Source organism: Macaca thibetana, chromosome 2 (assembly GCF_024542745.1).
Source record: "Macaca thibetana thibetana isolate TM-01 chromosome 2, ASM2454274v1, whole genome shotgun sequence".
Lineage (NCBI taxonomy): Eukaryota > Metazoa > Chordata > Mammalia > Primates > Cercopithecidae > Macaca > Macaca thibetana.
Window position 1 is genome coordinate 118,942,848 of NC_065579.1, and position 14,911 is coordinate 118,957,758.

The 14,911-nt window shown below is 40.4% G+C and overlaps 3 protein-coding genes and 1 long non-coding RNA gene across 5 annotated transcripts in view; 1 reads left to right on the forward strand and 3 right to left on the reverse strand.

The window, feature by feature from the left end:
- THOC7 (THO complex subunit 7) overlaps positions 1–2,771 on the reverse strand; it is a 738,093-nt gene extending 735,322 nt beyond the window's left edge. The window contains exon 1 of the mRNA XM_050781260.1: positions 2,768–2,771. The gene's annotated coding sequence lies outside the window, so the exon portion shown is untranslated. The remainder of the gene's footprint in view (positions 1–2,767) is intronic.
- Positions 1–14,911, reverse strand: part of PSMD6 (proteasome 26S subunit, non-ATPase 6) — a 1,096,682-nt gene that overhangs the window by 557,662 nt on the left and 524,109 nt on the right. The gene's annotated exons all lie outside the window — the stretch shown is intronic.
- ADAMTS9 (ADAM metallopeptidase with thrombospondin type 1 motif 9) overlaps positions 1–14,911 on the reverse strand; it is a 174,319-nt gene that overhangs the window by 57,202 nt on the left and 102,206 nt on the right. The window lies entirely within an intron of this gene.
- Positions 1–14,911, forward strand: part of LOC126948847 (uncharacterized) — a 28,396-nt gene that overhangs the window by 10,211 nt on the left and 3,274 nt on the right. The window contains exon 3 of the long non-coding RNA XR_007723541.1: positions 5,451–5,558. This is a non-coding gene — a long non-coding RNA (uncharacterized LOC126948847). The remainder of the gene's footprint in view (positions 1–5,450; positions 5,559–14,911) is intronic.

Below are 14,911 nucleotides of genomic sequence, written 5' to 3' on the forward strand. Positions count from 1 at the left end.
CACATCTGACAAGTTCTTGCTCTAGGGAATATTTAGTTCCTCAAATTCACAGCCAAAAAGCCTCCTACTTTGCCAATAGGACTCTCACTTTTTTTTTCTTGGGAAACAACCCAACTTTGTGTAACAGAATGATTTTCCTCCCAACTTTGAGCAAGACTCCCAGACAATGTAATATCCGCTTGTTACTTAGCAGTACCAAGGTCAGCATCCCAAGTGCTTGGGTATTCAGGCTTTTGTTTCTGTGAGGTGGTTTGAAGGGGATGTTGAAATGTGGCATTTTGTTCAGATGTTGTGATAAAACTTTTCACTAATTAAGGTCTAAGTGCTTGAAATCCTTGCATTTCAATTTATCTGGTGGAAAGGAAACTTAAGACATGGGCCGTCTGTTCTTAACCTCTATCGAGGGCTCTCTCTCAAGCAGTAGCACTGGATATGGTGCAGACGAATTTGGGTTTGGTGTGCTGTCTCTGGTTTTAGGGGTGCCCCACATTGGTCCTTTCACCTATACCGAGGAACATGGTTTCTTAGTTATTGAGAAGCCAGAAAACAGCCCTGGTGCGTCTACCTGAATGAGAAGGGCTGGATAACTAAAGAGAATGGGATCCCTGGGGTTGCCAAGGCTGCCAAGAACCTGGACATCCAAAAGAAGATGGATTTCTACACAGAGCTGCTAAAGATACCATAAGGAACCAAGAAGGAATAAGAAGGGGAAGGTAGAGGTCAGAGATGTACACAGGATCTGGCCAGAAGGAGGCTTCTGGGTGGGGGTGGAAGATGCTGGGGCTTAGAAAAAGCAGGGGCAGCCGGGTGCAGTGGCTCACGCCTGTAATCCCAGCACTTTGGGAGGCTGAGGCAGGTGGATCACAAGGTCAAGAGATCAGGACCATCCTAGCCAACATGGTGAAACCCTTTCTCTACTAAAAATACAAAAACTAGCTGGGCATGGTGGCATGCACCTGTAGTTTTATCTACTCAGGAGGCTGAGGAAGGAGAATCGCTTGAAACTGGGAGGCGGAGGTTGCAGTGAGCCGAGATCCTCCACTGCACTCCAGCCTGGCGACAGTGCGAGCGAGACTCCATCTTAAAAAAAAAAAAAAAAAAAAAAAAAAAAAAAAAGAGAAAAGAAAAAGCAAGGGCTTAGAAAAACCACTAGAAGGCGATTGAATGAGGACCAGGACTGCCTGAGTTATGGCAGATGCCCGCTACGCAAGGACTAATGGATGGGCCAGGGGGACAGCCCTAGCACAGTGTCTGGGCACAGTTCTATGTATCTAGGTGATTCCCATCTCCAATTGTTCTTTATCGATGAGAAAATCTGTATACATGAAATATGAAATGGGGGTACTGACCAACTAGTCCATATTTCCAACCACAGGACTGGCTGACAGCAGGTGAGAAATAACAAGCACTGAAAAGCCAAGAGAAATGTCATATACTAGAACCTATTACCAAGTTGTCAAGGCTCTTCTGATCTAAGGATTTTTGACAACAGATGGCTAACCATCACTCAGATAGGTGTTTTGAGACAGGAGACTGAATTACTATTCAAGGTCTTTCCTTTGTGAGTCTACAGACTATGAGAGTAACATTTAAATCACTTCATTTAAAAAATGTTCAGTTGTATCTTTTCATACAACAACAAGCTCTTCTTGATTCTACTCTCATTTTAACTTTAACAAAACATAAAATCACAGCTCATCTGGAAAGTATGTCATCAGAAAGGATGCAACGCGTATGCCCAAGGTTCAGGACTGCCTTTGCCAATTATAGTGACAAATGAAGTGAATACTGCCTGGGCGTCACACTGTTGGGGGAAGCAAAGGAGATGCCAGCCTGTACCTATTGTTCCACTGAAGAAAGACCATGAGCACAAGGATATAGATTTAGTGATCAAAGTTTCAAACGTTGCTCAGTGGAAGGCCTGGAAAACCATGTGGGGCTTACCACATGGAAAAAAGATAGTAGCTGCAACTCACATATGTTTACTTGCTGCTTTCCACACTGTAGTCAGTCAGCAAATATTTATGGAAATGAACGAACATATGAAAGCTATAGCCATCACAGAGGTGTACTATAAAGCAAATGTCATGTTTTTGTAAAGGTCAGAAAGAAAGAACCACCTGGAATCCGACTCACGGTGCTAACGCCGAACTCATTTGGCACAAGTTATTTAGATTCAAAAAGGCCACCCCAAGGGCACTCTCTTTCAGTTTGAGCAGAACTCCTGAAAATCATACTAGCTACCTTTCATTGTGCTCTTATTAAGAGCAGGATACTGGGCTAAAGAACATTGACTTCTCTCATTTAATTCCAGCAGCAGTCTGGTGGCTCAGGCGCTATTAGGATTTTTTTTATATCGATAAGGAGACTGAGGGTCAAAGAGGTGATGTCACTTGCCCAGGGTCACAGCACTAGGAAGGAGGAGAGTTAGGCTTTAAATACAGCATGGGCTGGTCACTCTGGTTCATGACTTTAATCCCAGAATTTTGGGAGGCAGAGGTGGGAGGATCACTTGAACTCAGGAGTTTGAGACCAGCCTGGGCAATATGACAAGACCCCATCTCTACAGAAAACAAAAAACAAAAAACAAAAAAACAAAAAAAAGAGAAAGAAAAATTAGCTGGGCGTCGTGCATGGCTATTGTTCCAACTGCTTGGGTGACTGAGGTAGGAACATTGATTTAGCCTAGGAGTTTGGGGTTAGTGAGCTATGACTGTGCTACTGCACTCCAACCTGGTTGACAGGGCAAAAAACACACACACACACACCCCCCAACCACTTTAATCCTTAAGCTACACTGGAAAAATGGCCTGGTTAAGACAACCAGTTGCTCACCTCTACTTACACCCACGGCAACAACAGAAAGCAAGGACCTCAAGAAATGTGTCTTAAGACTATTTTAGAGTTGCCTGATTCCTCAGTCTTCCAGGAAGAGAGTAGCTATGCAATGTTAATAGTTCTGACTTTTAATACCTTTTCTCACAACACCTTTAGTGCCTGTGAAGAAAGACACTACAAAAAGCAAACATACAATCCCATAAATAAAGGGCCACATTTCCCCTTGGCTGAAGCGACACTACTTTTCTCTTGGCCATTTTTCAGGGTTTATTAACTCTTTGAGGCCTGCCAGATGCCACATAGTAAATTACTGTTTCCATTGACGGGTGAATGCTCTTTACATGGTCAAGAAGCAAAGGCTGCAGGTTGTAAATTCTGGCCCCCTGGCAATTCACCAAGGAAAAATCTCTCAAATGTTCAATCTGCAGGGCATCTCAAAGATTATCCTGTCCATCTATTTATTTTACAAATTCAAGACTAGAGAAAAGGAGACACGTTGTGCTCAAGGTCACACAGCAGGGAAGGAGAAAATGCAGGCTGAAGAAGCTTCTGTCCCTAGTACAGAACGCTATTTGGTTTCAGTTGCAATGGAGGCCTGGGGCTAGGTTCTGGTACTGTTCAAAAACCAGAGCTAACCACGCACTCTGATTCTTTCTCATTCCCAAGCAAGAGTGTAACAACCTCTTGTTCCAAAGCAACCAGTGAAGAGCAAATTCCAAGGGGTGGCTGTGCTTGGGTGCTGCCAACACAGGAAATGGCAGCTGGGGTGGTGGGGAGGGTGCATGTCTTCATTTTGCTCTAAAATGTTGCAAAGGTTTGAGAGTCAGACAGACCTGGGCCGCAATCCTACCTGTCATTTTACCAAGGTGCCACTAGGGGCAAGTGACTTCACCTCTCTCAGCTCAGATTTGTTCTCTGTAAGATGGAAGAATAGTAGTATCTGTACCCAATGTCATTGTGCTACAATTAAATGAGATAATGCACGCAAAGCTCTTTGTGTTTCAGCCAGACGGCATACAAATGGTACATTGTTTTGGGCATCATCACTACTATTATTTCTATTCAGTGGACTCTTAGAATATCTCTTAACACCAAGTTTAAAAGGTGAGTTTTAAAAAAAATATTTGTTAACTAATGGAGTCTAACATTCTAACAGAGGCATGGATAGGTAAAGGTAGGACTTTGGCAAGATCTCATCCCCGTAAATGGGCGAAGTGCTTTTCTCTCCAAAGGTCCCAGAGAAATCAATCCACAGAGCAGTCATACATGTTGAAGATTCCTTCCATGGTGCCCCTTTCTCTCTTAGAGACTATTACTTATCAATATTGTCTCTTCTCACCAGAGTAAGAAGAAAGATGCTATATCTGAATGCCACATCCCTTTTCTCCTCCATCATTCCTTGCTTACACTTATTTTTTCTCAAGAACTCCTGCGTTTCTCCCTTGTCTTTTGTTATGCCATTTCTCTAAATGTCCTGAGTCACAGAAGCAGCGTCAATGATAACCATTACGGAATCCACAGTCACTCACTTCCCTGCCACGCCCTGCTCTGCTGTGAGAGTTGTCACAGTCCTTTGTCAAAAAACGTATCTCCTTATTGGCAATGAACCCACTTAGGGGAGGTTTTACAGGCTTCTCACAAAACGAGAATGGCTCTGAACAGTGGCAGCGACAACCAAAATATTGAGGAAGAAGGGAGAGAAAGCTTTACCAGGAAACAAGGGCTGTGACTTCAGGGCGTAAAGCCAGTGTTGACAAGGCCTGCCTGATGGCTGTTTATGTCTGGGACCACCCTGGCACTTATTACCATGAAAAGGAGCTGAGAGCGCCTGAGATTGGCAGGGAACACCAAGGAAGAAAGCGGATGTGGGAGTCACGGTCATCCCAGCCGGATGGGGCATTAGGCCATCCTCCCGTCCCCACTGCCCCCCAACACTCCAGCCTTTGCAATGCTACAAAGGTCTAAGAAAAGGAACCAAGATTCACATGTCAACTCTTGGAGCACAGTCGAAGGCTGCTGTCAATATGAGAACCAAGTAGGTGGCCCTGCATATGCTTTGTAAGGGAGATGGCAGGGCCAGGCAAATAAAGGGAGACAGCGAGGGGCTCACACCTTCTACTCCCACCCCATCGCCCCCAGGAATATGGGGGATAGGGCTCTCCAGTTCCCCAACCTTTGATCTCACAATGTAACAACTTCATATTAGAAGGGAAAATAAATTTCAACATTAAATATAGCAGTATATGAAATTAGTTATGCAAGCTATGAAACCCAAGTTAGGGCTCTTTTTGTTGTGCAAGAGTGGAAATATTTTACAGTTGGTTTCCCCATCAAGAAAGGAACAAAAACCAAGGAAATCCACAAATGTAGCACCTGGCGAATTCTATCGTGGCTATATCCAGGGATACCCTGGAGAACTGAAGACAACAATCACCAGGCAGTGTTACCCCTCATGGGGATAACAGGGCTCCATTACCCAGTTGATTCCTCATTCCCAAACACATTGCCTGTTTTTGTAGGACTTCTTTTCCTTTTTAAGGTTTACTACACTGCCCTACAAATGATTATTTGTAACCTGACATCAGCAGAATAATGATGTTCACATTTTTCAGGAAAGAGGTGAAGATAATACAAGGACCCACTCTGTGCCTGCCATGGGATTATTTATGAAAGCCGTCTGGAAGACAGGGAGGGCAGTGGGTGAGAGATTTGTTCCAGAGGTGAGTGAAGTTGTGTCTGATTAAGTAATTGGTGGGAAAGCTATGACTGGTAGAAACAGTGACCAAAGTTTCTTGGTACTCTCAAGGTGGACTGTGATTGAAGGCCTGGACTGGAGAGTTCAAGGCTACCTGGAGATGTCAGTCTGCTAGGAGATGACAGTGCTGGGGCAGACCCACTTGACATGACTTATGCTACTGTCAAAAGCAGTCAGGGGACAGAGCTGGAAAGCTTCAGCCACCCTCTGAAATGCTTCTGTAGAGAAGCGATCCATGTACCTAACCAATGTCTGCCCCCTGGATCTTGTCCTCATCCCAAAGAACTATCTATGTGTCAACAAGTCATTTAAAAGACACCGGGGACACAGTTCATTCCATTGCTTCCTCCAGTCTTGCTTTCTCTGACTGTCTAGCTCTTCCTATGTTAGCTCGATGTGAAAGGAGCATCTTTACAGGCCAGCATGTCAGGCAGACTATCCTGAAAATTTTATAACATTTTTTTGGGGAGCAGCTTATGTAATTAATTTACTTGTGGGGGGATATTAATGCCAACTCCAGAACTAAGATGTGCACATGTGTCTGAGCCTGTATCCAGAGAAATGTATCTCAGCAGCAGGGATAAAGGTCATTTTAACCATTATCGAATTAGATGCTCATCCTCCAATTTAGCATTGCTCTATCAGGAGTTTGGACAGCACACAGTCACTCTCAATATGCATTATTCAAATCCTTTGTGGCTTTTCTTGTCTCCTTTTCCTGCCTTCCTTTTGGTTAAAAAAAAAAAAAAAAAAAAAAAAAAAAGGCTCAAAAGTACCACTATGAAAGGATGGGATGAGAAGAAATAACCAGAGAAAATGTAAATGGCTCACAACACGGAAGACTTGGCATTTTCAAAGGCTAAAATTATGTTTGATGGTTTTCTGCAAATTCAACTGATTACTACACTACTCTGAGATGTATTCAGATGGAAATCGAAAGATCGAGGCAGAAGGGTGTAGTAGCTATGAACACAGTGTTAGGACAGTCAGACCTGGTCTGACTGGAGATATCTTTCTTTATTATTTTTTGCAAGATACTTAACCACTGCAAGCATCTATATTCAATTCTGTTTAACAGAGATATGAAATGATGATGCCTACACATCTCAAACTTAACATGTTCAAAATGGAAGTCCTGATCTTCCTCCACAAATCTGTTCTTCCTGTAGGCTTCCCCCTTTTAACTGGTGGCAACTCCATCCTTTCACCTGTCCAGTCCATAAAACTTGGGAGTCATTTTGACCCCTTTCTGACTCTTGCACCCCATAGTCAAACTCTCAGCTAATCCTTTGGCACTATCTCAAAAATTCTTCTGAATCCTACCACTTCTTACCACTTCCCTTGTGACCACTGTCATCTGAGCAATGCTTTCTCTCATCTGAGTTACTACAATGGTCTTACCACTTCCATCTGTGTTCCTCGTGTACCCTCTGCTAAATTCAGAAGCCAGAGTCAACCTTTAAAAGCAAATTCATGTTCCTACTTAGTGCCTCCACCCACCCTTTCACTGCCAGTCCCTTCCTATCTCACTCAAAGTGAAAACAAAAACTTCTTCCAATAGGCTAACCCTCCTTCCTCTCCTTGCCCAACAGTCTGCCTTCATGTTCGTCTCCCTCAGTTTTATCTGTAATTTTCTATCCTATCATTCACACCCTCTCTTCTAGCCACAGTAGTTTCTTTGCTATCACTAAGAGATGCCTGGTGTATTCTTGCTTTCAGGCCTTAACCTGTAATACTCTCCCAGATACTCACATGGCTTGCTTTTGTGTTTTCCCCTATCTTTGCTCAAATGTCACTTTCGTAATGGAGACTTCCCTAAACCGCCTTTAAATTAATTTAATTAAGTTCTAATTTAATTTAATCTAATTCCCACCTACTCTCCCCTACTACCTCCTATCCCCCTTCCCTAATTTATTTTTATCTATGGCAATTGCCATCCTTTTTCATAATATATATTTGACTTTTTTGTTTTGTTTGTGATTTGTAGCTTGTCTCCACTCCCCCACTAGAATGTAAGCATAATGAGTTCAAAGGTTTTTTTGTTTTTTTTCACTACTATATCTGAAATGCCTAGAATGGTACCTGGTTTATAAAAAACACTCAAACATTTATGGAATGTACAAATGAATTCATGAAACAAGTGAATAAATAATATCTAATAGAACCTAGAACCACTTATCTCACAAGAATAAAGATTAAGTAAACATTCTGCACAATGCTTAGTTTATTATTAGAACCAAATAAATAATGATTGTTGTCTCCTGTTTCTTATATCCATTCAGTCCAAAACTAGCCACATATTCCTGTGGTTTAATATTGAACTCATATCTACAGAACTAAATGCACAGGGGACATCCAAAGGGAAAATTATTTGAGAATATCATGTAAAACAAGCAGAAGCTAGGAACTCAGAATACTACACTGCCCTGCAAATGCAAGAAACATTGACAGTGCATTCTTAGCCACTGATCCCACCACATACCCTGAGCGTCATATAATGTTGTTTCCCCTCCCTGAAGATGTCATCTTAGAGCGACATTTTTGTCAGATGGGTGGAAAAATGTATATATACACATATATATATATAGAGAGAGAGAGGAAAAACAGAATACAATGAAATGCAATACGTAAAAATGGGTTTTATCCAGGCCAGGTATTTTCTTTCTTCTGGCTGGAAACATCTAAAAGCAGAAAACTGAAGATTCACTCTTCTGATCTAAAACAATGCTTCTCAGTGATCCTGACCAATTTTTTATAAGTTTTCTTCCATTTAGAAAAAGGCTTGCTTTCAAAGTATAGGATATTCAGGACTCTAAAACCAACACTGAGCCCAAGATTTTGTAGAGTGAATTTGATAGAATGAAATCATAGTCACTCTCCTGCAAACTCTCTACAGCCAGTTCCCACCAAGTCTACCTATTATGTAGAGTACTTTTTACCCAAATATTAGGATCAGGCCATGTCCAGAAAGACCAAATTTTCTTAACTCAGTAGGACCTTTCCTTACAAATGTACTAATTCTCATCATTTTAGGATGCTGTGAAAGTCCGGGGAAACTGATCTATTTCAAAGCTCTGGCCTGAGGTTGCTGGGTGACCCAGTCCAATTTTTGAGTTTCTTTGAAAGCCATTCAAAACCAAGTGAAATGTAAAAAAGGTCCTATTCAGAAATGCAAATATTCAGCTATCTCTGACTTGTGATAAGCAAAATAAACAAAATCAGGAATCTGGCTGAAAACCCTTGGGAAACATTCAGATCCCAAGGACTCAGTCCCAGGGACTTTTACAAAGCAAAAGAAGGCTGAACTGGTTTCTACTCAGGCTTGTTTCTTTTATGCATCACAAATCAAAATTCATGTTTCTAGAAGTTTTGAAAGCTCCCCAAGACAGGCAGTGGAAAAACATGGGGCTTTGGAGTCCATCAGGTCTGGATTCAATAATTACTGATTGCATAATTATTGGGAACCTTTCTTAACTTCTCTGAATCTCAGAGAAGTCCTATCTGCACAATGGACATCATAAGACCTATTCTGCAAGGATTATAAGAGGATTGGCAATAATGTATGCAAAGGGCCTGGTCAAGGCCATGGCTCTATCAGATGTTTAATAAATGAGGGCCTTTGTTATTTTTTTCCACTTCTAGTCAAATCCATTTGGCCAATTGCAAATGGGCGCATTTATGTGTCACATCAGGAAATGTAAGACAATTAATTGTCCATCAGTTGATAACTACTGAAGTGGAGAAAGTCATTCATTCAGAGCAGTGAGCTTTTTGGTGGTGGTGGTCTGTCTTTGTTTAGGGGCAATTTCTGTTTTTTTAAAAAAATTTAATTTTATTTAAAATATTAATCTATTTATTTATTTAGAGACCAGGTTATGAGACTGGCTAATTTTTGTATTTTTGGTAGAGATGGGATTTCACCATGTTGTCAAGGCTGGTCTCGAACTCCTGGGCTCAAGCAACCACCCGCCTTGGGCTTCCCAAAGTGCTGGAATTACAGGCATGAGTCACCACGCCTGGCCGAGATTTCTCGTTTTTTTAGGGATTCTTTCCTAGGCAAAACATTTGCATGTGCTCAATTTATAGCCTAGAATTACTGGTAAGATTATAGTTAGGTAAAAGTCAAAATTCAATTTCTAATTTTAAAGGGCTTTTCACATAGCCAATTGGTAATTTAAGGTTCCAATTAATTCTGAAAGGCAGCATCCACTTTCCTTATGGAAAACCAAGATCTCCACATTGGGCACCAGTGCATAAGTCTGTTCTTTAATAAACATTTCTGTAGTCTTCCATCAAATAAAGTTTGAACATTGCAGGGAAAATCCAATGTTTCATTAGAATGTAGGTTCCACCATAAAATTTCTGAGGTTGATGACAGTGTCTTGGGTTTATTTTCTTTGCCTTTCCTCTATCAGTAGATTTCGTCTCCAGTCTCAAAGCTTTGGAGTCACTACTAGTGTTTATGGCCATTGTTAATGACCTTTTTAAAGGAAAAGAGTTGAGATTGATTTTCCTTCTGGGACCAAAACATATCATCTAAAATGTTTTCTGACCCTCTGGTCTCAGAGTTGTGCCTGCCATTTTGAGTGTGTTTGTGTGGCATGGGGTTGGGGTTGGGAAATATATAGCATTTGCCATCTGCTAGAGAAGCAAAGATTTGCAGAGTGGAAAAGAGGAGGTACGAGGAGGTAGAACTGTAGAAAATTGCTTCCCCAGAAGTTCATGTATAGGAAAGTCAAGTTAATGCCACATATTTGGAAAAGGTGATCCCCTAGTATAGTTTTCTCTGATGGGATTTTTAAAAACCCAGATAAAGTGGAAACGTCTGACTGTGAAAACCTGGTGATCTCTACAACATAAGGATTTCATTTCCCTGAGAGGAGGAAGGGAATGATTTTATAACCTCAGACTTCTCTGATTTAACAAATAGGGACTTGGTATCAAATATGTCTGGGAAATGCTGACGATTCTACCCATCTAATGCCCATAGGAATATGGAAAGAGAAATTCTGCTGTGAGAAATTCATAGAACTACCTGGCAGAAAAGGAAGAGTGATATTGCCTCCCAGGGAACATTTGGCAATGTCTGAAGACATTTTTCACTGTCACAACCGAGGGGGTATGCTATTGGCATCCAGTAGGTAGAGGCCAAGGATGCTGATAAGCATCTATAATGTCCCAAACAGTCCCCACAACAAAAAATTATCTGGCCTCAAATGACAATAGTGCCAAGGTTGGGAAATCCTGCTTCATACCTATTCACATTCCATGGAACACTTTATGTACTGCTGTCTTAGTCCCTAATCAGAAATTCTCAGGTAGAATGCTCACTAGAATTAATCCTACTTCTAGAAGAGTTCCCCAAAGAGAAACTATATACTCAACTCTGACGCTCAAGTTGGACCAATTCCTAGATACTGCTGGCATATTCATATATTCAAATTATATCACTGATATGGGAAGCTCTGTGTGAAACATAAACCTAAAAAGGAATCTCTATATATGAACCATCAGTGCTATCACATAATACTAACATAATGAACATGATGAGGATATAACCCTTGTTTCTTAGAAATGCCCACCCACATTTATGCTGTTCTTTTGAAGTTTATTACTCTTGTCAAAGTTACCATGCAGAATGTCTATTGATCAGCTGGGCACATCTGTAAACACTTACAATATCTGCCACTTCTTTTAACCCTCACCCCCACCCCCCAAAATGAGTGATGCTGCTTGTTGATTTGCAGATTCATGTCTGGTGAGACAAGTTTGAGACCTCGTATTTTCAGCTCATCCTTGAAAATCCTGCTTGGATTTGACTGACCTTGATGGCTCCCTGGAATCTCACCTACATTTTATGGGAAATTCAACTCTCCAGAGAGAAGAGCTTTCAGATAGCTATGGGACTTGCAACTATGACTTTGAACTTTCACTTTTGAATGAGGCTCCAAATGTCTCAATGGTGGCACTATTTCCAGATTTGGGGTAAGCCAATTCTTTGTTGTTGGGGTTGTGCTGTGCATTGTAGACTATTAAGCAGCATTCCTGGCCTCTACCCACTAGATGCGCATAGTACTTGCATACCCATCGTAACAACCAAAACTGTCTCCAGACATTGCCAAATGTCCACTGGAGGCTAAAATCACCTCCCAGTTGAGAACTATTGAATTATACTAAAGTTCTCAGAAAGTCTTTCAGCAAGTTCTAAATTGATTCAAATTGACTTGGTGAGGTCAGGGCACACAGAGATTCTTTGTGGAAGGGGGTTGTAAAGGGCCTGCAGAACATCCACTCAACGAAGTCAAGGGCTACAGCTAAAAGGGTTGGGAAGCCCCCATCTATAGAAAACGTGCCGTGTACAACGTGAAATCAATTCCCATGCACAACAGTGAAGATCCCAATTACAATGAACAAACACGTTCTTCTGAACAGCACTTCCTCCCTGACATCATGTCCATGACCCTGCACCCTGCAGGGGTCTCGGATATGTTATGTCTGATTCAAAGACAACCAAAAAGAAGGAAATAATGATTTCACCAAGAAAAGACACATACCAAGGCAGGAATAGGTGAGTGGGCTAGGCGGGACTTTTATTAATCTCAAGGAAAACAAACAGCACACATTTTTGGGAAAATGCTTTCATTTTCAAAGGAATCTGGATGTGGACTGGGTAGCAGTCGATTAAAAACAAGGGGGAGTCTGCATATGGCCAGATATTTACTGGAATTTACTAGGAAGAGATGCAATGAAAGTCTAGATTCCCCTGGGAAAAGGGAAGCAAAAACATGCACCATTCCCAGAAGCCTTTCAGTTTAGCTGCATGGGTGGGATGGGGAGGAGGGAGGAGGGAGGAGGAGAGAAGGCTTAGGAAAGAGAAATCATGGGAAAAAGCCAATAAAAAAGTAGGAAAGATTCTATTTCTGCTGAGCTCTGACTGCCACACCCCGCTCCCTTTTTTTTTTTTTTTATCACATTACAGTGCAGATCTGAGATTAAAAACAGCTTCCTAGAATGTGTTAGAATTTTTAAAGTTGTGAAATAAATCCAGATCTACTCTTTATTTCCTCGTGAAGGAAAATACACACTCTGAATATATTTATGTTAAGAAATTTTATAAATTAACTTATGTTGAAAATTTTCCAACTTACAGAAAGATTGCAAGAACATCATAAAGATCTCCCTTATCTCCTCATCCTGAGTCCCCAATTGCCAACGTTTCACCACATTTCCTCCTCCCATCTCTTTCTATATGCTATTATCATTTTGTCTTTCCCTGAACAATTTGAGAGTAATTTAGAGACATAACATCCCATCATCTCTAAAACTCTGTTTCCTCAAATCAAGGACACTCTTTTACATAAATACCATACGACTCTCTAAGTCAGGATATCATCATTATTAATACAACAGCACTAAATAATCCTATGTCTTTCTTTTTAATGATTCCCTTCTACCAGTTAGCTCTTTACTTCCATATTTCTGGGCTAATGTGATAAGGGGTTCAGCACCTGAGTAGCTGAGCTCATTCATTCATTTCAACATTGTTTATAGTATGCCTAGTTTGAGAAAGGCACCCAGTTTGAACTGTGCGTTTCATTAGGCAGAAGGAAATTAAGGTATGGGGCAATTAAATAAATGATTGGGGAGACAGGTTTTTCACTTAAAATGTGTTGGCTCTGTCTATATTTCTTCCTCTGTCCTAGCAAAGAAAAAAGAAGCAAACACAGTCTGCTTTTTCCCTGTTATATTTCCCTCTGTTCATTTTACCAAGTTCCCAAAACATAACTGTTTTATTCACCTGCCACATGGACTAAGGAATACAGAGGTAGTTGTGAGAATGAGGAGTGATGAGAGGAAGAGGATGCAAGAACAGGGTTCAAGGTGGTTGACTGTCCTACCAATGGGAATGAACAATACTCAGCATTGCTAAAAGAAGAGTTCAGTCCCTGTAGCTTAATTTTAGCTCAATAAATAGTTTGGAAGACATTCCAATGCATTGAATATGCTTTATTTCAACCAGAGAGTTATTATGGTGAGATTACATTTTAGTAAATTTTATCATTTTTCATAATTCACTTGTAAGTGCTATAGCATCTTACTTTCTGCAAGGAAACTCATCACCATGAACATCTATAAAGTCTCCTAACAGGCTCTAACAAAATCTATCATCCTGACTATCTATATACCTACTAAATACTTAGATTTATTACCTCAAGTTATTCCATTTATATTAAAAATGCCAGAGATAGCACCCAATATGTGCTTAATACTGGTTGTTGCTTTTTTCTTAAAATCTTCTGAAAACCCCAAATCTTGCTCTTTTACTTGGTTTAAGACAATTTTCTTATATTCATTCCCGATTTTCTTTGCTTATCCCCTAGAGCAAAACTTGTAAATGGCTCAAATTCATTTCGGAACATTTCAAATATTAGTAATTACACTCTGGGATAACATAAAATCTTACATTGTAGACATACTCTTTCCACTCAGGTTACATTTTACCATTTCATCAACTAAACAATGAGATGAGGGGATTATATCTTGGCTTAAACCAGTAGCTTAAAATTCATAAAATCCTAAGTTCAAATCCTAGTTCAGCCACTTCCCAGCAGTGAGACCTAGAGACCACTACTGAGCAGTGAGATCAACTAAGCAACTTCTCCGATGGTGCTGACTTCATCAAGTAGAGAGGATTAAGTTAGACAAATGTGGGTCAATTGTTTCGCATAATTCCAAGCTCAAAGTAAATGTTCCAAAATGTAAGTGGCTGTTATAATAATAATAATAATAATAATAATAATAAAGTCCTCCCTATAATTATGGGAGGAAATACATTGTGTAAAAAATTAAGTGGGAAAAAAATCTGCTCTTTTGTGGATAACTGAAGATATCAATTCATTCACTTTCTGAGATATTTCAGAAGAAAATGGCTTAGGGAGAATCATCTGAACTATTTCTCATTTTAGTGCATAGACAACCTGAGAATGAACATAACAGATTAATCAGTGCTTCTGAAAACAGACCATCTGTCAGATTATAGTTTAATTCAGGATGTTGCCCTAAAGGTAGGGAAAACATTCTATCTGGCCACTGAGAAAGAGAACTGATAATTATCAGTCAATTTGCAGTCAATGTTGTTGCATAAATTTAAATTTCTTGGGGCCCTCAGTGTAGAGTAAAAATGTGAATGAATAAGAGTTTTTTTTTTTTTTTTTTTTTTTTTTTTTTTAACACTGTGGACATTAAGTTTTGCAAAACTAATTGACTACATTTACAGTCATGGAGGAGAAACATTGCCTCAACTTGGTTTCTTCTGAT